General features: G+C 38.6%; 1 long non-coding RNA gene across 1 annotated transcript; it reads right to left on the minus strand.

Moving 5' to 3' along the window:
- Positions 1 to 12082: 12082 nt before the first annotated feature.
- On the minus strand, positions 12083 to 15782 carry LOC144614818 (uncharacterized). The gene is made up of 2 exons (XR_013553024.2): positions 15502 to 15782; positions 12083 to 12352 (listed from the first exon to the last, which is right to left on the minus strand). It is a non-coding gene; the product is annotated as an uncharacterized LOC144614818 (long non-coding RNA).
- Positions 15783 to 24865: the final 9083 nt, after the last annotated feature.

A 24865-nucleotide genomic window follows, 5' to 3' on the forward strand; every position in this document is an offset into this window, starting at 1 on the left:
GCTTCAACTTCTGTATCTGGCTAATTAGGAAGGACAATAGTGGGGTAATGAAAGTTGGAGTTATCCTGCCAGGAAAGGAAATTAGGTTGAAGTCACAGGTATTAAATTGGTAGATAAGTCATAAAAATCAACCATAACCTCGTGATTATGAACAAAGTAAAGGCTAGTATATTTTTCCTGGGTAATCAATGAAATCTTTGAAGGTTGAAGTTATTGCTTTTCTTTGTATTTTTTTAAAGATAATTGTCAGTACAGTTTTAATAGTTAAAAGTTTTAGTTTGCTTCTATAAATTTTTAAGGCATTGTTCCTCAGACCAGTTCATAGAATGGCTGTATAGAAATCACCTGGGCTGTTTGTTAACCATAGAACTTCCTAAATCCTAGCTTGGAATATTGGAACAGGTCTGTAGCGCATCTTGGATTCTAATCTTTTAAGCTTCCTGTGTGTCCTGATGCACAGCCAAGTTGGGACCACTGGTATAATTAATGTGTTGGTAATAATTAAAGTTTATCATCTAGTAAGCGGACAATATGAAAATAAACAGGCAATCAGGATGAGATCACAACAGAATGAAACTAAAAATAGGTTCCAACTGCTAGAACTCCTCCTGACTTGGATATGGAAAACTCAAATTAGCAAGCAGGTTTTGATATGGTCCCCTAATCTCATTTCTGCAGATGAGAGGCAGTATCTAGGTATAGGCTTCTGGATGGGCACATCTTTTGGGAGATGGTGAACATCCTTTTTTTGTTAATATGCAGAGAAAAGCTAGATTAGCTTGTGCTGGGTATCTTTAGAGCTACATCCTGTGTTTCTGGAATATAAGGGAATATAATATACTGAACAGACTGAAGAGAAGTTCACTAATCCTTCAGTGCTATCATATAATCAAGTCACAATTTAAGGAAAAGTCTCCCAACCAGTGTTTTCTCACACCAGCTGCAAGGGTCATGCTGAATAGGGATTGCAGGGGAAAGCAGGCCCACTACTGTAGCCACAGGTCACTGGGCTGGGCAGTGGCACACAAGTGGAAGGCAGCGATACAGGCAGTGGAGAAGCCAGTACAGAAGAGAGGCCAACCAGATGCAAAGTGGCTTGGCACAAATTCTTCCCACTAGAGTCTGTCCTTCCAAAGTGGAGGCAGTTGGAAGAAGGAAGACCTATGGTTTACTTAAGAATGGATTTGGGAGAACCTGGGTTGGCAGCTAGTAATCATTATTTCCTTAGAAAAGGTGTCAATAACCTGGCCAGGAGAAAGGAATTTGAGTTAAAGGAGTGATGGTTTCTGGAAGGCCCACCAATGTTTTACCTCACTGACTAACAAAACATTCTGTGTCTATGCCATTCACAGAAAAATACACCAGCAATGAATCTTGACACAGCATTTACTCAAAATTTTATAACCTAAATGCATACACATCAAAAAGCTATATTATCTCTGATATGAAGCCAACAAATCACACGGGAGTTCCAGCTAGGCCTTGACAATTCTTGCAGGGAAGAAAATCATTGTTTAATTGATAGAATACTTGAGCAGATGTCACTGTTAAACCCAGAAATAGGCTGTGAACCACAAATTCAAGGATCCATGAAAATATTGCCAAAGATGGAACAGCAATGTTTCATCAAGCCAGAAAAATGGTATCTTTTTAAAGTTGAGAGGGAAGCTCATCTTTAACATAAGTTGCCCTCTCTCCATTTTGCATAAAATTTTGCCAGAACAGTTAAAAATTTTCCACCATGGTACAATAATAATTTCTTATGTTTTCTTCTTAGCCAATTCCCGCATCCTCAGTCAGAGTTGGCTCACAGTTTCAATGTCTTAGGAGTGTCAGGCACTCAGTAGAATGGTTCAGTGAATAAATGGAGCCTCTGTAAAACCCAAGCTATAATTAAGATGTAAAGCAAAACATTTCTTCTGTAAAGTAAAGAGGATGTAGAGGAGGCTGAGGACAAGGAGGGAAGCAAGGATCTTCTGTGGTAGTTTAGGTGAAGTTAGGACAAGTGGGGGCTAGTAAATAAGATGAAGAGATGCCCAAGATTTCAGAGATGGAATCAATAAGGTTTGGTGACAGGAAAATAACAGCTACCATTCAGTGACACTTTTTAGGGGTCTGACACTACATCCATTATCCCAATCAGCCCTTACAACAATCTGTTATGTGAGAGCCTTGAAAAATATTCCCACATGAGGTAAATAACAGTGTCCTTTTCTAGGAAAGCAGGTAAGACTAATAGGTCTTGGCTATTGCCTATCAGTATGGTTAAGCAAGGGTCACTAAGGTTTATGTGCTCCTTCTCAGAAATAGGTTGCATATCTGCCACCAGGAGAATGTGCTGTAAATCCCCCATTTTTGGTTTAGAAACATGCTTGCTTACATTTTTATTTTCTACCATTGTGGTGGCTTAAAAAATGTACCCACATAAGTGTCCATCACGGAATGATTGGGTAAAGAAGATATGGTGGACACATACATACACACAATGGAAAACTATTTAGCCATGAGAAAGAAGGACGTCTCCCACTTGTGACAATACAGGTAGACATGGACATTATATATGGTAAGTGAGATAAGTCAGAGAGAAAGACAAATGCTATATGATATCACTTATATGTGGAATCTAAAAAAGTCAAACATATAGAAGCAGATAGAATAGTGGTTGCCAGATGCTGGGGGTGGGGGAATTGAGGAGATGTTGGTCAAAGGGTACATGCTTTCAGCTATAAGATGAACGAGGCGTGAGGACCTAATGTAAAACATGGTGACTGTAGTTGATAACATTGTACCATATAACTGAAATATTTTAAGAGAGTAGAACTTAAGTATTTTCACCAAAAATAAGAAAAGATGAATATGTGACATGATGGATGTGTTAACTAGAAAGAGAGAACCCTTTCACAGTGTATATGTATATCAAATCACCACAAGGCATACTTTATCGTAGAGTTTTATATGTCAACATACCTCAATAAAGCTGAAATAAAACCCAAAGAATTAAAAAATTAAATAAAAATAAAAAATATACCCACAGATTCTTTGATACCCTTCCTTTTAAGCAGTGAGCTTAATCTCTCTTCTTTTTTGTGTGGGCTGAACTCAGTGACTTGGTTCTAATCAATGGAATAAGGTGGAAGTGTTGGTGCACAACTTCTGAGGCTAGATCATAAAAAGCATTGTGGCTTCCATAGCGCTCTCTCTCTCTCTCTCTCTCTCTCCCCGCCTTGCCCTCCGCCCCCACTATTACTTGCTCCGAGGGAAGCCAGCTACCATGTCATGAGCAGCCTTATAAAGAGGGCTTGGTGGTGAAGACATCTGGAGCAGCCACATTAGTGAGCCTAGAGGGGACTGTTTAGCCCCAGTCAAGAGTTCAGATGACTACAGACCTGGCTGACTACTTGACTAAGACCTCCTAAGAGACCTGAAGCCAGAACTATTTATCTAAGCGGCTCCCAAATTCCTGACCCTTGGAAACACTGTGAAATAATAAGTGCTTGTTATTTTAAGCTGCTAAGTTTGGTTGGTAATTTGTTAATGCAGCAATAACTAACAAACCATAATACAGAGAATAATTCACTCCTAATGAGTAGGAGAGCAGTCACTAGATGTCATCATGAGCCCTGATTTCTGCCCTAGGAAAATTGACAGATGGGTTGGAACACTTCTCCACTTCCTGTCACCACATTCCCCATGCCCACCCCTAGTCGGTGGTTACTATTGAGGCTGGCAGAGGCCCAGCTGGTATTCAGGAAACCCCTGTGTCATTTGCCCCATTGCCAAATGAGCCATCCTAACTCTAGGACCCAGCAAAAGGGAACCTCTGGGAAATGGGCAGAAACACTGCGGGTAATATCTAGACACCAGCACCACATTTGATATGGAATGATAAGAATCAAACCCTTTTTTAAAAATTATTTCTTATTTTTTAAAATTTACATCCAAATTACTTAGCATATACTGCAACAATGATTTCAGGAGTAGATTCCTTAGTGCCCCTTATCCATTTAGCCCATCTCCCCTCTCACAGCCCCTCCAGTAACCCTCAGTTTGTTCTCCATATTTATGAGTCTCTTCTGTTTTGTCCCCCTCCCTGTTTTTATATTATTTTTGTTTCCCTTCCCTTATGTTCATCTGTTTTGTTTCTTAAAGTCCTCATATGAGTGAAGTCATATGATTTTTGTCTTTCTCTGACTGACTAATTTCACTTAGCATAATACCCTCCAGTTCCAACCACGTAATTGCAAATGGCAAGATTTCATTCTTTTGGATTGCTGAGTAATACTCCATTGTATATATATACCACATCTTCTTTATCCATTCATCCATTGATGGACATTTGGGCTCTTTCCATATTGGCTACTGTTGATAGTGCTGCTATAAACATGGGGGTGCATGTGTCCCTTTGAAACAGTACCCTTGTATCCCATGGATAAATGCCTAGTAGTGCAATTGCTGGGTTGTAGGTGTTTTTAGTTCTATTTTTAGTTTTTGGAGGAACCACCATACTGTTTCCCAGAGTGGCTACACTAGCTTGCATTCCTACCAACAATGCTTCTTTCTCCACTTCCTCTTTCTCCACATCCTCGCCAACATCTGTTGTTGCCTGAGTTGTTAATGTTAGCCATTCTGACAGGTGTAAGGTGGTATCTCATTGTGGTTTTGATTTGGATTTCCCTGATGACGAGTGATGTGGAGCATTTTTTCATGTGTCGGTTGGCCATCTGGATATCTTCTTTGGAGAAGTGTCTATTCATGTCTTTTGCTCATGTCTTCACTGGATTATTTGTTTTTTTGGGTGTTGAGTTTGATAAGTTCTTTATAGATTTTGGGTACTAACCCTTTATCTAATATGTCATTTGCAAATATCTTCTCCCATTCTGTCGGTTGCCTTTTAGTTTTGCTGATTGTTTCCTTTGCTGTGCAGAAGCTTTTTATTTTGATGAGGTCCCAGTAGTTCATTTTTGCTTTTGTTTCCCTTGCCTCTGGAGACGTGTTGAGTAAGAAGTTGCTGCGGCCAAGATCAAAGAGGCTTTTGCCTGCTTTCTCCTCGAGGATTTTGATGGCTTCCTGTCTTACATTGAGGTCTTTCATCCATTTTGAGTTTATTTTTGTGTATGGTGTAAGAAAGTGGTCCAGGTTCATTCTTCTCCAAGTCGCTGTCCAGTTTCCCCAGCACCACTTGCTGAAAAGACTGTCTTTATTCCATTGGATATCTTTCCTGCTTTGTCAAAGATTAGTTGGCCATACATTTTTGGGTCCATTTCTGGGTTCTCTATTCTGTTGCATTGATCTGAGTGTCTGTTCTTGTGCCGGTACCATACTGTCTTGATGATTATAGCTTTGTAGTATAACTTGAAGTCTGGGATTGTGATGCCTCCTGCTTTGGTTTTCATTTTCAAGATTGCTTTGGCTATTCAGGGTCTTTTCTGATTCCATACAAATTTTCAGATTATTGTTCTAGCTCTGTGAAGAACCCTGGTGTTATTTTGATAGGGATTGCATTGAATATGTAGATTGCTTTGGGTAGTATTGACATTTTAACAATATTTGTTCTTCCTATCCAGCAGCATGGAATCTTTTTCTATTTTTTTGTGTCTTCTTCAATTTCTTTCATAAGCTTTCTATAGTTTTCAGCATATAGATTTTCCCATCTTTGGTTAGATTTATTCCTAGGTATTTTATGTTTTTTTGTGCAACTGTAAATGGGATCGATTCCTTGATTTCTCTTTTTGTTGCTTCATTGTCGGTGTATAGGAAGGCGACCGATTTCTGTGCGTTGATTTTATATCCTGCAACTTTGCTGAATTCATGAATCAATTCTAGAAGTTTTTTTGGTGGAATCTTTTGGGTTTTCCATATAGAGTATCATGTCATCTGTGAGGAGTGAACGTTTGACCTCCTCCTGGCTGATTTGGATGCCTTTTATTTTTTTGTGTTGTCTGATTGCAGAGGCTAAGACTTCCAATACTATTCTGAATAACAGTGGCGAGAGTGGACATCCCTGTCTTTTTCCTGACCCTAGAGGGAAAGCTCTCAGTTTTTCGTCGTTGAGGATGATATTAGCGTTGGGTCGTTCATATATGGCTTTTATGATCTCAAGGTATGCTCCTTCTATCCCTACTTCCTTGAGGGTTTTTATTAAGAAAGGATGCTGTATTTTGTCAAATGCTTTCTCTGCATCTATTGAGAGGATCATATGGTTCTTGTCCTTTCTTTTATTGATGTGATGGATCATGTTAATTGTTTGGCGGATATTGAACCAGCTCTGCATCCCAGGTATAAATCCCACTTGGTCGTGGTGAATAAATTTTTTAATGTATTGTTAGAGCCAGTTGGCTAATATCTTGTTGAGGATTTTTGCATCCATGTTCATCAGGGAAATTGGTCTATAGTTCTCCTTTTAATGTGGTCTCTGTCTGGTTTTGGAATCAAGGTAATGCTGGCTTCATAGAAACAGTTTGGAAGTTTTCCTTCCATTTCTATTTTTTGGGACAGCTTCAAGAGAATAGGTGTTAACTCTTCCTTAAATGTTTGGTAGAATTCCCCTGGAAAGCCATCTAGCTCTGGACTCTTGTTTTTTTTGGCAGATTTTTGATTACTAATTTGTTTTCCTTACTGGTTATTGGTCTGTTCAAACTTTCTATTCCTTCCTGTTTCAGTTTTGGTAGTGTATATGTTTCTAGGAATTTGTCCATTTCTTCCAGATTGCCCATTTTATTGGCATATAATTGCTAATTGCTCATAATAATCTCTTATTGTTGTTTTTATTTCTGCTGTGTTGGCTGTGATCTCTCCTCTTTCATTCTTGATTTTATTTAGGTGGGTCCTTTACTTTTTCTTTTTGATCAAACTGGCTGGTGGTTTATCAATTTTGTTAATTATTTCAAAGAACCAGCTTCTGGTTTCATTGATCTGTTCTACTTTTTTTTGGTTTTGATAGCATTAATTTCTGCTCTAATCTTTATTATTTCCTTTCTTCTGCTGGTTTGGGGTTTTATTTGCTGTTCTTTTTCCAGCTCCTTAAGGCATGAGGTTAGGTTGTGTATCTGAGATTTTTCTTCCTTCTTTAGGAAGGCCTGGATTGCTATATACTTTCCTCTTATGACCGCCTTTGCTGCGTCCCAGAGATTTTGGGTTGTGGTGTTATCATTTTCACTGATTTCCATACACTTTTTAATTTCCTCTTTAACTGCTTGGTTATCCCATTCATTCTTTGGTAGGATGTTCTTCAGTCTCCAAGTGTTTGTTACCTTTCCAAATTTTTTCTTGTGGTTGATTTTGAGTTTCATGGCATTGTGGTCTGAAAATATGCATGGTATGATCTCAATCCTTTTGTACTTACTTAGGGCTGATTTGTGTCCCAGTATATGGTCTATTCTGGAGAACGTTCCATGTGCACTGGAGAAGAATGTATATTCTGCTGCTTTAGGATAAAATGTTCTGAATAGATCTCTTAAGTCCATCTGGTCCAGTGTGTCATTCAGAGCCATTGTTTCCTTGTTGATTTTTTGATTAGATGATCTGTCCATTGCTGTGAGCGGGGTGTTGAAGTCTCCTACTATTATGGTATTACTATCGATGAGTTTCTTTATGTTTGTGATTAATTGATTTATATATTTGGGTGCTGTCACATTTGGTGCATGAATGTTTACAATTGTTAGGTCTTCTTGGTGGATAGACCCCTTGACTATGATATAATGCCCTTCTGTATCTCTTGATACAGTCTTTATTTTAAAGTCTAAACTGTCTGATATAAGTATGGCTACTCCGGCTTTCTTTTGCTGACCATTAGCATGATAGATGGTTCCCCATCCCCTTATTTTCAATCTGAAGGTGTCTTTAGGTCTAAAGTGGGTCTCTTGTAAACAGCATATAGATGGATCTTGTTTTCTTATCCATTCAGTTACCCTATGTCTTTTGATTGGAGCATTGAATCCATTGACATTTAGAGTGAGTACTGAAAGATATGAATTTATTGCCATTATGATGCTTGTAGAGTTGGAGTTTCTGGTGGTGTTCTCTGGTCCTTTCTAATCTTTGTTGCTTTTGATATATATATCATTTATAATATATAATTTATATATATAATTTATATAATATATATATAATTTATATAATATATATATAATTTATATAATATATATATTTAATATATATATATTTTTCCATCTTTTCTCCCCTCAGAGAGTCCCCCTTAAAATTTCTTGCAGGGCTGGTTTAGTGGTCACAAACTCCTTTAACTTTTGTTTGTCTGGGAAACTTTTTATCTCTCCTTCTATTTTGAATGACAGCCTTGCTAGATAAAGAATTCTTGGCTGCATATTTTTCTGATTCAGCACACTGAATATATCCTGCCACTCCTTTCTGGCCTGCCAAGTTTCTGTGGATAGAACTGCTGCAAACCTGATCTGTCTTCCCTTGTAAGTTAGGGACTTTTTTTCCCTTGCTGCTTTCATGATTCTCTCCTTGCCTGAGTCGGTTTTTGTTGAATCAAATGGGGGTCCTCTGTGCTTCTTGGATTTTGATGTCTGTGTCTTTCCCAGGTTAGGAAAGTTTTCCGCTATGATTTGCTCACATAACCCTTCTACCCCTATTTCTCTCTCTTCCTCTTATGGGACTCCTATGATTCTGATGTTCTTCCTTTTTAATGAGTCACTGATTTCTCTAATTCTTAAATTGTACTCTTTTGCCTTAATCTCCCTCTTTTTTCCTGCTTCATTATTCTCTATAAGTTTGTCCTCTATATCGCTGATTCTCTGTTCTGCCTCATCCATCCTTGCCCCTGCTGCATCCATCCGTGATTGCAGCTTAGTTATGGCATTTTTAATTTTATTCTATTTTTTACTTCTTTTGTCTCTGCAGAAAGGGATTCTAATCTATTTTTGACTCCAGCTAGTATTCTTATTATCGTGGTTCTAAATTCTGGTTCAGACATCTTGCTGTATCTGTGTCGGTTAAATCCCTGGCTGTCGTTTCTTCGTGCTCTTTCTTTTGGGGTGAATTCCTTCATTTTGTCATTTTTAAGGGAGAAAAGGAATTAATGAGGCAGAAAAATTAAAATTAAAAAAATAAAATTAAAAAATATTAAAATAAAAAAATTAAACACACACACACACACACACACACACACACACACAAATCAAATAAATGATGCTAAATCCTAGCTGTGTTTTGGTCTGGGCGTTGAAAGTGGTTTGACAGATTAGAGAAAAAAAAGGGGGGGGGGGAGAAAAGAAAAAAAAAGGAAATCATTTGAGAATTTGAAAAAATGAATACACTGAAGCAGACTAAAATGAGATGATGGGAGTAAAATAGAATTTGAAAAAATATACACAAAAGTAAAGAATATAGTAGAAAAAAATTAAAGAAAAATATCTTTAATAAAAATTAAAAATAAAAATGAATTTTTTCTCTTTATGTATTCAAGAAAAAAAGAAATGAAAAAGAGAAAAAAGAAAAAGAAAAAAGAAAAAAAGGAAATCTGTTGAAAATTTTAAAAAGTGAATACACTGTAGTAGACTAAAATAAAATGATGGAAGTAAAATAGAATTTGAAAAAATTTACATAAAAGCAAAAAAATACTAAAAAAATAAAGAAAAATGTTTTTAATAGTTGAAAGTAAAAGTGAAGTTTTTCTCTTTCTGCATTCAAGAAAAAGAAAAGAAACAAAAAAGAGAGAAAAAGAAAAAGAAAAAAAGGAAATTGTTTGAAAATTTGAAAAGGGGAATACGCTGAAGTAGGCTAAAATAAAATGATGGAAGTAAAATAGAATTTGAAAAAATTTACACAAAAGTAAAGAATACAGTAATACAAATTAAAGAAAATATTTTTAATAAAAATTGAAAATAAAAATGAATTTTTTCTCCTTCTGTATTCAAGAAAAAGAAAAGAAGTGTAAAAGGAAAAAAAGAAAGAAAATTGAATAGATGGACCTGCTAACAGATTGAATTAGGACTGAAATTACTTCATTTTCCCCTAGAAGTCAGACTATGAAGGGCTTTTTGGTCCATAAACTAAGCAGGCGGTGAGACTTGTGTTTTTGAAGAACGAGGTTGGCCCAGTTGGGCGGGGCTCAGTGTAACAGCTCAGCTCCCCACTAGATGGCACTACTAGCCTACTGGGGTGGATCGTTGTGGCACTCGTAAGTGCACATGCGCCTGTGCAGGAGAGGTGAAAATGGCACCAGCCAGTTACCCAGTCTGTTCTCCAGGATCAGCAGTCACGCACCCGTCCTGGGTCTTCAGCTCTCGTCCACTCCCCGTTTCTTCACTCTCCATGACCAGGCCCCAGGCAGCACCTCTCTGCCGAATTCTGTCTCAGATGCAGCTGTTTTCCCCGGCCCCTTACTTCTGAAGGACTGTGGCTTTGACCTGTTCCACCCCTCTGCGGGAGGGTCTCACGGAGCAATAGCCAAATGCTGGCTGCACCCAGGAACGCTTGCTGGACCCTGCTGCTGCTGCTGCCTCAAGACTGCGGCCGGGTGCCACCCGCCCCAGAAAACGTTCACAAGATAGTGTAGCAGCAGCGTTTCAGGGATTATGGAAAATCACAACACACATCTGGCATCAGAGTTCACTCTTAATGACCTTGTTCCAGCACCAACGAAAGTGGCCATTTTCTGGGGTCTGCTGGGACCAGGTGGCTTCAACAGTCTCTACCAAATGTCCTTCCAGCAGTGGAACCGCTTTTCCCCGTGTGGCCTGAGAACCTCCCGGACCCCACTCTGCTTCTGGGGATTCGCCCTTCCCACCAGAGCACCGCCAGGTATCGAGCTGCAGACTTTGTGCTCCCCTTGTTTACAGTCTTATTGGAATTTAAACCCTCTCCTTTCTCCTTTCTCCCTTTTTAGCTTAGTCCCTGCGGCTGTTTCCAATTTTCCACTTTCTCTCCAGTTGCTTTTGGGGAGGGGCGTTTTTCCCGTATTCTCCCCCGCCCCCAGTCTCTGTCCTCTCTCCGCTCGCAAAAACACCTCCCTTCCTGCTCCTTTTCATTCCCCAAGTTCACTTCTCCGCACTGCTTACCTGCTGAATTCTGTGGTTCAGGTTGTGCAGATTGTTGTGTTAATCCTCCAATCAGTTTTCTAGGTGTGTAGGATGGTTTAGTGTTGGTCTGGCTGTATTTCATGGATGCGAGACACACAAAACAATGAAACCCTTTTGATTACCTTTTTTGGGGGAATACTGCAATTCCTAATCCATGGAGAAAAATGAACTAAAACATGGTCTTCCCTAGTAAGTGGAGAAATCTCTAATTCTGTAGCATCTACAACACAGTCCTAGGAAAGTAGTGTTGTTATCCCCACTTTTCAGATAAGAAAACAAAGTTGTGGAAAGCATAAGCAATGTATCCAAGATTCCCTAGCTAGTAAGCATAGAAGCAGAACATCTGTTCAGATCTGCCTAGCTGTACTGCCTCCACCTCAAAGTGGGGGCAGAGTGTGGAACTAAGGCCAAACCCAGCTTCCTCCCTTGGCTCACTGGGAAGTTAGTGCTCCTTCTGCTATAAATACTGTCTCTTCGCCTAAACCCCGTTTGTTCCCACCGCCCTGCCCTCAGCCTTCTGCAGTTGGCAGTTCCCCATTTCTCCTTTTGACTCTCACCTTTGAATTCCTGTCTTTAAGGACCAAGGGGGCCAATGAGGGAGAGGAGTTGAATGAGAGGGTAATGTAGATGCATATGTGAGGCAACTGAAGCCCCTATTTGGTCCTCCTCAATTCACGTTCCTGAAAGGAAAGTGGTAGGAAATAAATACATAGATACCTAGTTTTTCCATTTTGAGACTGCAAAAGGTATATCCTAAAAAAGGGACTTTAGGCATCAATGGAGGGGGATAGTTGGGAGAGGCGCGTCCCTGATACTTCTGCAATCATAAGACGTACATCTGGAGACATAGGTTTAATAATTCTCCATCAGCCTGGGATTTGTATAACTCTAAACAGACAACACAGAAATGCAGTCGGTATGCATCTATCTTCCCCCATATAATTAGGTCCACAATCATAACGCCTGGATGTCTGCATATGTGTGTGTGAGCCACTTGTATTAGTTTCCTCTGGCCATGTAACAAAGTACCACAACCTAAGTATCTCACAACAACAGAAATTTATTTTCTCAGTGTTTTGGAAGCCAGAAGTCTGCAATCAGTATCACTGGGCTAAAATCAAGATGTGGGCAGGGCCAAGCTCCCTCCAGAAGCTCTAGGGGAGACTCGGTTCCTTCTCTCTTCCGGCTTCTGGTGGCTGCCAGCATCCCTTGTCTTGTGGCTGTATCACTCCAGTCTCTTGTCTCCATGTTCGTACTGTCTTCTTTTCTGTCTGTGTCAAATCTCTCTGTGCCTGTCTCCTGTAAGGACACTATGATGGCATTTAGAGTTCACCCACACAATCCGGGAAATCTCTCCATCTCAAAATCCTTTATTGCATCTGCCAACCCACCTGCCCCCTTTTTTAAGAGGTAACATTTACAGGTTCCAAGGATTAGCATCGGCGAGTACAATCTCCAGACACTGCTGGTGGCTGTTGTTCAGTTTACCGTACTACTGTGAAACAAATAGTATCTGGACCCTCTTGCAACCATGAATATTAAATGATAATCACTTATGTCACTTCAGGTAGCTGAAAGCACAGTGGAAATAGAATTCATCCTGTGACTTAAGCAAAGAAATTTTGGAACTGCACTGGACCTTAGAAATCACTATTTTGCAAGCAAGGAAGCTGGAAATTGCACAGCCCCTAATGGCAGCCCAGAGCTCTTTCCATTCTACTAGATCTTCTTTTTCATTTTTATGTGATTTGATTTCTATCTGTTACACTTACTAAAGATCATCACTTTAATGGGATCTATTAATTTCAGAAATTATGGTAGACTTAAACAATGCTTAGAACAGATATTACAATGGAAATGTTTATATTTTCTTTTTATCCTGATAAAATGGCTTTAAGAGTACATTTAAAATTCTCAACTCAGAGCCATTTCTGTCTTCTAAGAGCCATTCATAATTCCCCTTTCCATTTCAATGAAACTATTTACCTATGCTTTCAAGTTGTTCCATCACCATATTGCTTATTTTAGCTTGTTTTCTACCATCACCAGTTATTAACTGCGTAAAGATGTAAAGCAAAAACAAGTTTGCAATTTTAGCATGCAAGTTTCATCAAAATTTCAAAAAATCTTAAAACATACATCATGCAAAAGAAGTTAATGTCAATACAATCATAAATGTAAAAGAAGACATTCATTAGAGGAATATTAAAGATGGTGTTTTCGTAATGATACATTAGTTCTGAGAGAATTCATAAAGAACAAAAGACAACGATGAAATCAGAGTGAATGAGGCTGAAAGTCACTCCATAAATTTTGTAAAGTAGTTCTGAACCTTTTCTTGAATCACAGGCTCCTTGAGAATCCAATAAGATATGAATCCTATCAAAATAATCCATATCACTGATGTTTTCCTTTGGACTTCAGGAGACCATAGACTTTGTAAAGCCCAACAATTGGCTTGAATTTAAGAATCTTTATTAGATTGATTCCATTTCCAAATGTGTGCCCAGCACCCTAACCCAGGAGCTTAAGTCAGTTACAATAGGAAAGGACCATAACAGACTTACAAAGTAAGCTCAACCAAATATTCTCTTTTTGATGATTTTTAAAAAGGAAAAAAAAACAAACAAACCAGAAGATGACTTAAGACAACACATACTCCTAAGGGGTGAATGGATTTCTTAAAATACATAAGTGAATTCACTACTTACTAATATGGGAAGTTCACTACTAATATGGGTCATATTCTCTCTCAAAAGGTAACATTACTCCTGGAATACATAAAATTTGTACCTGTAGTTTGAAGTTCATCCAAATAAATGCTGTCAAAAATTTTAAGAAAATATTTTATTTTGGAAAAAAAATGCAACAATTAATGGCAAAAATAAACCAAATTACCAAGATACTCAAGGAAAGAGACTACATTTGCATCCCAAACAGCATGCAAACAGCAGAGAGATTACTATAATGGAAAACTCCAATAAAGACTAGTCCTGAAAGTACCAAGCAAGACACCAAATTATGAAAAGGGCCAGGCTTCTTGATAAGGAGTCTGCTAACTGTAAAAACTCAATTCTCAGTCATTAATAACAGTGTTCTCTGCACCTGAAAATACCTACTTTACTCCTGCTAGAAATGACCATAGCATTTCCAAGGGGAAAATAAACCACATTCTTAGATTTATTTTGAGCCATCCATGAAGGGACAGAGTCTGGGGAAAAAATCTGGCCTAAGTTAGCGACCATATTAGAAACCTTGATTTAGTTAATAGATCTTAATGGAGATAAAAACAAAAGGTGATAATAAACTTATCTGTCCCTGCCACCAGGATTCCTCCACCTTAGGAAGCTGTTCCTGCCTCCTCAGAGCACTGACTCAGTGAAAGAACAGCCACAACAAGCACAGGAATATGGTTTCTCTCCAGTAGGAATCCGCTGATGGGGCCGAAGGTATGCCAGCCTCGTGAAGGTCCCTCCACACTCATCACAGTAGAGGGAGTGCTCTCCAGAGTGTGTTTGCTGGTGTCCTTTTTTTTTTTAATGTTTATTCATTGATTTTGGGAGAGAGAGAGAGAGAGGGAGAGAGAGAATCCCAAGCAGACTCCACACTGTCGGTGCAGAGCCTGACGTGGGGCTTGATCTCAACTGTCAGATTATGACCTGAACCAAAATCAAGAGTTGGACACTTAACTGACTGAGCTGCCCAGGTGCTCCTGTTGGTGACTTTTCAACCTGACCAAATGAACAAAGGCCATTCTTGGCACTTGTATGGCTTGACCTGTCGATGGATCATGTTTGGATAGAGGGTTTAGATATGTTTAGATAGAGCGTTTGGTTTGCAAAATCACAGCAACAAACAGGACAAATGTATAATTTGGAGTGCTCTTTTCCTGTATTTCACCCATCTGAACTGTGATGGTTCTGATGCAGTGTAGCAGGACTTTTTCAAGACACCATTTCCCACAGCCATATTAGCACACGCCATGTTGTGTACATTACACCATTGCCTCCACACATCTGCTGTGAAGATGAAACCTTTATCACATTCAGGGCACTTATAGGCTGGTCCCTAGAATGAATCAACTTGTGCAGGTGTAGGTTGGCAGCCCGTGAGGGTTCCTGGCTACAAGAGGGGGCAGCAATAGGAATGTTCTACTACATGATTCTTTATGTGCTCCCAAAGTCCTGAAAAGATTTCCTGCAGTTCTTATGTTGCTAAGAGCAATATTTTCCAGAGATTGGTTCTAGGTTTTCATCAGATGAATCAATATGGATAATATTTTCATCCTCCGCAGGATTTTCTGAAGTTCTTCCGAGTGCCCAGAGGATGGTGGTTCTATGTCCCATGCTATAAGTCAGACTGGGAACTAGAAGTGACAGAGGCTCCTACAGTGGTTTCCCTTTGTGAGTGGTAGTCAGTTTCATCAGTTTCCTGAGTTCCACCAGAAGCCCTTGCCTACCTGAGGGATCCACAGAGAGACAGCCAATCTTGGAAAGTGGCAAAGACTCTGCTTGAACTTCCAGATGGAGGCTGGATTTCTGGTGCATCTTCTGCTGGCTCAGGATGTATTCCTCTGAATATGATTTCCCTGTGTCCTGGGCATCTCTTAACTGCCATGCTACCTCCATACCCATCCTGGGGCCACTGGGCAGCTATTCTTGGCTTTTTATTGAAATTCTGGTCCTCTGGTCTTACATACTTTCTGAACAGATTTGATAGAGCTTCATTTTATCTTTTAAAAATTCTAAGGCAAAAAAGGATAACTTTTATTCACAGAAATAGTTAAAATTTACTCTTGGAACTATAAAATTATTACTGTTTTTCTAAACAGTTAAAATAGTTTCCAATTCTACAAAGAATTAGAAAAATGATTGCCTGACTTTCAGTCAAGATGGTTCTGTGAATTTACAATTTAACCACCACTCCCAAAATACATGGCAACGCAATGATAAATAAAATATAAGAAAGGAAGAACAATTAAAATACAGCTGTGCTCAGAAGCTAGATTAAAATCCGCATGGACCATAACTGAATAGAAACAATGCAGAAATTGGGGCTAATAATGTACACTTGTTGGGTTCTGGGTCAGAGAATTGGCTGATGTGGCTGGGAGTCTAATTCTCAACTTATGTGTAAGTGAAGTAAATAGTGGAGCCGGGCTGGAAGAAAATGTGATCCCAACCTGTGAGATGGCTTATCTAAAGCTTCGTACCTAGAATAGCAGATAGAACCAGATACAGCCTCTCAACAAGGATGTAGTCAAGATAGAAATAAATAAATAATATAGAAAACAAACGACTAAAGAATCACAACCAGAAGCTGGTCCTTTGAATACACTAATCAAAAAGAGAAAACACTAGTAACTGATAAAGGGAAAAGGAGGGAGAACACAAAAATACTAGAAATTAAAAGGACAAAATTGTATTTACAGTAGAAAACTTGAAAACTAGAATAGGATAAACATTTCAATAAATTAAATTTGCCCACAAATTTAAAAACTTAAATGAAATGGAAAACTTTCCATAAGACTATATATACATCATCAAAGTGGCATCAAAAAGCTAAAAATTTAAATAAGGCAATAACCAGTAAAAAAAAAAAAATCTATTGTTGAAAATCTTCTTTTCCTCTAAACCTAAAAAAAACCAAAAAACAAAAAACCACAAACCTTAGGCTTATGTGGTTTTAAACTAAATTCACTGATGGGCATTAAGGAGGGCACTTGGGATGAGCACTGGGTGTTGTATGTAAGCGATGAATCACGGGAATCTACCCCCAAAACCAAGAGCACACTGTATACACTGTAGGTTAGCCAGCTTGACAATAAATTATATTTTAAAAAATTTAAAAAATAAACGAAATTCACTGAATCTTCAAAGAACACAATCCTTTTCTAACATAAGCCACCCTAGAGAAGAACAAAGAGAGAAGGGAACTTTATAACAAGACTGGATTAGGACAACAAAAAGAAAATTATGGCCATATCTCACTTATAAATGTAAATACAAAAATCCCAAGTAAATATTAGCATATCAAATCCAGCATGAAAAATGAAAATCCAAAAGTCAACAAATGAACAATCAAAACCAAATACATCATGCAAGTGGCATGACTTCATTATTTTTTTATGGCTGAAAATATTTCATTATATCTATCTATCTATCTATCTATCTATATATCTTCTTTATCCATTCATCAGTTGATGGACACCTGAGATGCTTCTGTATCGTGGCTATTGTAAATAATGCTGCTATATACATAGGGGTGAACTTATCCCTTTGAATGAGTGTTTTTGTATTCTCTAGGTAAATGCCAAATAGTGCAATTGCTAGGTCACAGGGTAGTTCTATTTCTAGCTTTTTGAGGAATCTCCACACTGTTTTCCAGAATGACTGCACCAGTTTGCATTTCCACCAATAGTTCACATAGTTTCCTTTTTCTCCACATCCTCGCCAACGCCTGTTGTTTCTTGTGTTTTTGATTTTAGCCATTCTGACAGGTATTAGGTGGTATCTCATTGTAGTTTTGATTTGTATTTCCCTGATGGCAAGTGATGATGCACTTGTTGTGACCAGCTCAGAGTGTTGAATGGAAGTGTGACATCACTATATTGTGCACCCGAAACTAGTATAACACTGTATGTTAACTAACTGGAATTAAAATAAAACTTAAAAAAATACAACAAAATCACACACGCACACACACAGAAACCAAACCCAAAAAATAAAAAACACATCATGACCGAGAAGGGCTTAACCCACCCCTCCCCCCAAAAAGATGTTTCAACATCAAGACATTTTATTGAAGTAATTAGCCACATTAACTGATTAAACTGAAAGAAATGTAGGATCATCTTAACAGATATGATGGAAAGCATATTCAATAAAATACACTAGAAATTCACGATAGAAGCTCTTAGAAACTATGAAATAAAAAGATACTTTGAAACTCCTTGAAAATAGCTTAACACAAGGACCATAGTACTAAGTGCTTTATTTGGGAGATGACCCCAGGAAGCAGCGGTGAGGTTTCAGGAGAATGACACAAGCAAGGAAAGTAAGTCAATATAAGGGTGTGTTTTAAAGACTGCTGTTATAAGCAGCAAGGTCTCAATATTTATATCACTGAGGCCCTGAGGAGCATGAAAGGAGTGGTCCATCAGACAAAGGAAAGGCTAGGAGCTGGGGCATCTATCTATGAGCTCCCATTCACAATTGATTGAGGGGCGACCCTAGGAGCATTAACACTCCTAGCCCAGCACTTCTAGAATGTGCAGCCCACAAGGACTGAGTGGGCTCCTGTGGTTTCTGGAAAGGCCTGCAGAGAGGCCATAAAGGGGGAAAAAGTCACCAGAGACACACAGCATACACTTGAAGTAAGATGCTGCTAGAATAAGTCAACTATGTTCATTATAGATGCAGCTAAAATTAGAGATGGAGGGGATGTGATACTAGACCAAAAATGTCTGCTACAGCTACCTAACAAAAACCTGCAACTGACATCACAATGGTGAAACTCTCTAAAGTCAGGAACAAGACAAGGAGGCCTCTTCCTATGACTACTACTATTTAACACTGTACTTGGGACCTATCTGATCCTTTCAAAGACCCTATCTGATCCTGTCAAAGAAAAAGAAAAAAAGAAGTACAAAAATTTGAAAAGAAGGGACAAATTGTCTTTATTTGCAGATGATATATCTGTCTACAAAAAAGTCTAAAAAATTACAAACCATTGGAACTAAACACAAGATTAACCTATAAAAATCAATAATTTTTTTTAAATGCTTATTTATTTTAGAGACAGAGTGTGTGTGGATGAGTGGGGGAGGGGCAGAGAGAAAGGGAGACAGAAAATTCAAAATGGGATCTGCACGGAGAGCAGAGAGCCCAAAGAAGGGGTTTGAATTCATAAACTGTGAGATCATAACCTGAGCTGAAGTTGGACACTTACCCAATTGCACCACTCAGGCGCCTCCAAAATCAATAGATTTTTATACACAAGCAATAATCAATTTAAAATGTAACAAAAAATAGGTAACATTCACATTAGCAATAAAACCACTGTGATCTCTAGGAATAAAATCCAATGAAAGATTAGCAGGACTCATGGGGAAAATTATAAAATGTTATCAAGCAACATAATGTAGAACCTGACTGAAAACAAGATATATCAGATTCATGTTCATAGTTGGAAGAACTCAATATCATAAAGATTGCATTCTCTGTAACTTAATTCACAAAGTCAATGGGTTCCCAGTTAAAACCCCAATATGAATGTTATGGACTTTAAAGGCCCACAAACAATCAAAATAATTTTGGGGGGGTGGACAAAAAAACAGAAAGGGGCAGCCTAACTAGTTAGTAAGACATGTGATACAATAAGTAATTTTAGAGTAATAAAGTCATTATATATTTATTATATTATATTGTATTATATTTGACATAAATGTTAATAAAATGTTAAAAACTATAAGAAGTAACCATAAGAGATCTTTACAAAATAGGAGAGAATTTATTTTAACAAGACACCAAAGAAATCGTAAAGGAAAACATGGTAGAATTAGACTACATTAAAATTTTAAAGATCTGCAAAGCAAAGCATAACTAAATATAAAAGACAAATGACAGTTTGGAAGGAAATCTATGACACATTACTCTCAAATAACATCTGAATCAAAGAAAAATAGACAAAAGATTATGAAAAACCAATTCTAAAATAAGAAACTCAAATGACCAGTAAACATAGGAAAAGATGCTCAGTGTCATGATCCATCAAGAAAATGCAAAATAAAATGCAATTCCATTTCATGTCCATTAGATTGGAAAACTTAAAAGAATTGACAATCTCCTGATGTGATTCACTGAGGACAAAGCTTCACTTATGTCATATTCTCGCCAAAAATGTATAACCGAATCTCATCATGCACAAACCATTAGGCAAATCTAAATTTAGAACAGGAAACAAAGTAACTGGCCTATACTCTTCAAATTCGTCAATGTCATGAAAAAGAAAAAAAAGTCTCAGAAGCTTTTTCAGATTAAAGGAGACTTAGACAAGACAACTAAATTCAACACGTGTCCTGGATCAGAAAAAATTGCTAGAAAGGATTTGATGGGAAAATTGGTGAAATTTTATAATTCTATACCAATGTTAAGTTTCCTGAATTTGATAATTGTACCATGGTTACAAAAGAAAATGCCTTTGTTTTGGGGAGTTACATATGGGAATACTTAAGACTGACAAGTCATAATATCTACAATATTCAAATGATTCAGGAAAAAAATATGTAAATAAAATACAAATATATACGAAGGAAAGGAAAGGAAAGAGGAAAGCAGAGAAGGATGGAGAAAGAAAGCAAATGTAGCAAAAGTATTAATAGTTGGTGAATCTATGTGGAATTTACATAGGAGGTCGTTAAACCATTCTAGCAACTTATCTGCTGGTTTGAAATCTTATCAAAATAAAATGTTTGACACATATGTTTATATCAAGTGTTAGTAAGGATGTAGGAAAATGGAAATTTTCATATTCTGAAGAAATGCAAATTAGTATAGTTGTTGGGATACTACTACTACCAATAATAATGTGGCATTATACTGATATATGATAATATAATATGATAATATGATAGTAGTGTAAGTAAACTATACATATCTATATCCTATAATCTAGCAATTCAAATGGAATGTGGGAAGAAAATAATAGAAGTTTGTATTTATTCATTTCATCTTTTAAGAAAAATTTTACATTTGATAATGGATGTTATATATTTGTGTGATAGAGCATTTATATAATTTATAAATAATATAGAAATACTGGGGTTAGGCAGTTAAATTCTTATTGGTAGGGCAGTCTGGTCAGCAAAGTGGGAGACCACTGCATTCAAGAAATCCTAACATAAATGAGGATATATATGCATATACACACACACACATATATATACATACATATGTATATATACACATGTATATATACACATATATATGTGTGCGTACGTATATACATATATATGTGTATATGTATGAATATTGGGGCACCTGGGTGGCTCAGTTGGTTGAGTGTCTGACTGTTGATTTCTGCTCAGGTCATGAGCCCAGGGTCATGGGATTCAGCCCCAGGTTGGGCTCTGCACTGAGCGTAGAGCCTGCTTTAGATTTTCTTTCTCTCTCTCTGCCCCTCTTCCCTGCTCTCACTCTCTCTAAAATAAAAACAAAAAACTATATTTTTAAAAAAAGAATATTAACTGCTACATGATTTGTAATAGCAAAAATATGGAAACATCCTAAATACCCATCAGTAAGAAAAAAGATAGATGAATTGTGTTTAATAATATGATGGGATACTAAATAGCAGATAAAAATAAATGAAAGAGTTTTTTTTATTTTTATTTTTTTTAATTTATTATTTTTTTTAACGTTTATTTATTTTTGAGACAGAGAGAGACAGAGTATGAACGGGGGAGGGTCAGAGAGAGGGAGACACAGAATCTGAAACAGGCTCCAGGCTCTGAGCTGTCAGCACAGAGCCTGACGCGGGGCTCGAACTCACAGACTGAGAGATCATGACCTGAGCCGAAGTCGGACGCTTAACCGACTGAGCCACCCAGGCGCCCCTAGAGTTTTAAATATTAACATGGATAAGTTTAGAAAATGTTGGGTGAAAATAGCAAGTTGCAGAGCAATAAGGAAGTAACACTGTAAACACTATGTACTGTTCGTAGGTATTTAAATCTATCCTTGAAAAACAAAAGCACTGACCAGACAACAAATTCAGGGAGCGCTTACCTCTGGGGAGGAATAAAGAATAGAGGACATCAGCATCAGAAAAGAGATTATATGGAGTTAAAATGTAATTTGTAAAGTTTTATTTCTTTATCTCCCACCCCCCCATAGAGATGAGATAAAGAAATCTAAAGAAAATATTACTGTTAATATTGGTTAATTCTGTGTGGCAGATACATAGGTCTTTGGTCTATTATTCTTTAAACTTTTCTGTATCTTTTGTTTTTTTCAAAGAAGCAAAACAAACCTGAAGTTTTTAATTTTTCTGGTGGATTACAATTCCCATACATGAAGATTTTGACAGATGAGACTCATTTCTTCAACTCATGCCAAAGCAACTCTAAATTGGAGCCCCTTAAATGAAATACTTCTCAATGGAAAACTCATGTTTCCTATTTTCATAATATATGCTCTTACTTTTATGGAAATGTCAGTATGGTAAGGAGCATGTAGAACTACAAGTGATGTCTTCTTGAACCCAAATATTCTGCAGTGATAAGTCATCGGTTATTATCTTGATTTATGCAGAGATAAAACTGAAGATTCTCTCAAAGTTTAAAAAGTATTTTAACAACACAAAATTTGCATATTGCTGAGTTACATATGTTAAAGTCCATTACAACTTCTACATAAAATTACCAAGTTCTTGAGTGTATAGCCGGAAGATGGCGGCGTAGGAGGACGCGGGGCTCACAGCGCGTCCGGGCCGATCACTTAGATTCCACCTACACCTGCCTAAAGAACCCAGAAAACGGCCAGAGGATTAGCAGAAGGGAGTCTCAGGAGTCAAGCGCAGACTAGAGGCCCACGGAAGAGGGTAGGAAGGGCAGCGAGGCGGTGCGCGCTCCACGGACTGGCGGGAGGGAGCCGGGGCGGAGGGGCGGCCCGCCGGCCAAGCAGAGCCCCCGAGTCTGGCTGGCAAAAGCGGAGGGGCCGGACGGTCTGTGTTCCGACAGCAAGCACGACTTAGCGTCTGGGAGGTCATAAGTTAACAGCTCCACTCAGAAAGCGGGAAGGCTGGAGGACAAAGGGAGGGAGAGCTGCTGAGCCCCCGGACGGCAGAGCTCAGCTTGGCGGGGAACAAAGGCGCCAGCGCCATCTCCCCCGCCCATCCCCCAGCCAAAATCCCAAAGGGAACCAGTTCCTGCCAGGGAACTTGCTCGCTCCGCGCAAACACCCAACTCTGTGCTTCTGCGGAGCCAAACCTCCGGCAGCGGATCTGACTCCCTCCCGCTGCCACAGGGCCCCTCCTGAAGTGGATCACCTAAGGAGAAGCGAGCTAAGCCTGCCCCTCCAGCCCCCGTGCACCTTGCCTACCCACCCCAGCTAATACGCCAGATCCCCAGCAACACAAGCCTGGCAGTGTGCAAGTAGCCCAGACGGAACACGCCACCCCACAGTGAATCCCGCCCCTAGGAGAGGGGAAGAGAAGGCACACACCAGTCTGACTGTGGCCCCAGCAGTGGGCTGGGGGCAGACATCGGGTCGGACTGTGGCCCCGCCCACTAACTCCAGTTATACACCACAGCACAGGGGAAGTGCACTGCAGGTCCTCACCACGCCAGGGACTCTCCAAAATGACCAAACGGAAGAATTCCCCTCAGAAGAATCTCCAGGAAATAACAACAGCTAATGAACTGATCAAAAAGGATTTAAATAATATAACAGAAAGTGAATTTAGAATAATAGTCATAAAATTAATCGCTGGGCTTGAAAACAGTATACAGGACAGCAGAGAATCTCTTGCCATAAAGATCGAGGGACTAAGGAACAGTCACGAGGAGTTGAAAAACGCTTTAAACGAAATGCAAAACAAAATGGAAACCACAATGGCTCGGCTTGAAGAGGCAGAGGAGAGAATAGGTGAACTAGAAGATAAAGTTATGGAGAAAGAGGAAGCTGAAAGAAAGAGAGATAAAAAAATCCAGGAGTATGAGGGGAAAATTAGAGAACTAAGTGATACACTAAAAAAAAATAATATACGCATAATTGGTATCCCAGAGGAGGAAGAGAGAGGGAAAGGTGCTGAAGGGGTACTTGAACAAATTATAGCTGAGAACTTCCCTGAACTGGGGAAGGAAAAAGGCATTGAAATCCAAGAGGCACAGAGAACTCCCTTCAGACGTAACTTGAATCGATCTTCTGCACGACATATCATAGTGAAACTGGCAAAATACAAGGATAAAGAGAAAATTCTGAAAGCAGCAAGGGATAAACGTGCCCTCACATATAAAGGGAGACCTATAAGACTCGTGACTGATCTCTCCTTTGAAACTTGGCAGGCCAGAAAGGCTTGGCACGATATCTACAGTGTGCTAAACAGAAAAAATATGCAGCCGAGAATCCTTTATCCAGCAAGTCTGTCATTTAGAATAGAAGGAGAGATAAAGGTCTTCCCAAACAAACAAAAACTGAAGGAATTTGTCACCACGAAACCAGCCCTACAAGAGATCCTAAGGGGGATCCTGTGAGACAAAGTACCAGAGACATCACTACAAGCATAAAACATACAGACATCACAATGACTCTAAACCCATATCTTTCTATAATAACACTGAATGTAAATGGATTAAATGCGCCAACTAAAAGACATAGGGTATCAGAATGGATAAAAAAACAAGACCCATCTATTTGCTGTCTACAAGAGACTCATTTTAGATCTGAGGACACCGTTAGATTGAGAGTGAGGGGATGGAGAACTATTTATCATGCTCCTGGAAGCCAAAAGAAAGCTGGAGTAGCCATACTTATATCAGACAAACTAGACTTTAAATTAAAGGCTGTAACAAGAGATGAAGAAGGGCATTATATAATAATCACAGGGTCTATCCACCAGGAAGAGCTAACTATTATAAATGTCTATGCGCCGAATACCGGAGCCCCCAGATATATAAAACAATTACTCATAAACATAAGCAACCTTATTGATAAGAATGTGGTCATTGCAGGGGACTTTAACACCCCACTTACAGAAATGGATAGATCATCTAGACACACAGTCAATAAAGAAACAAGGGCCCTGAATGATACATTGGATCA

Source organism: Panthera onca, chromosome F1 (genome assembly GCF_046562875.1).
Source record: "Panthera onca isolate mPanOnc1 chromosome F1, mPanOnc1 haplotype 2, whole genome shotgun sequence".
NCBI lineage: Eukaryota > Metazoa > Chordata > Mammalia > Carnivora > Felidae > Panthera > Panthera onca.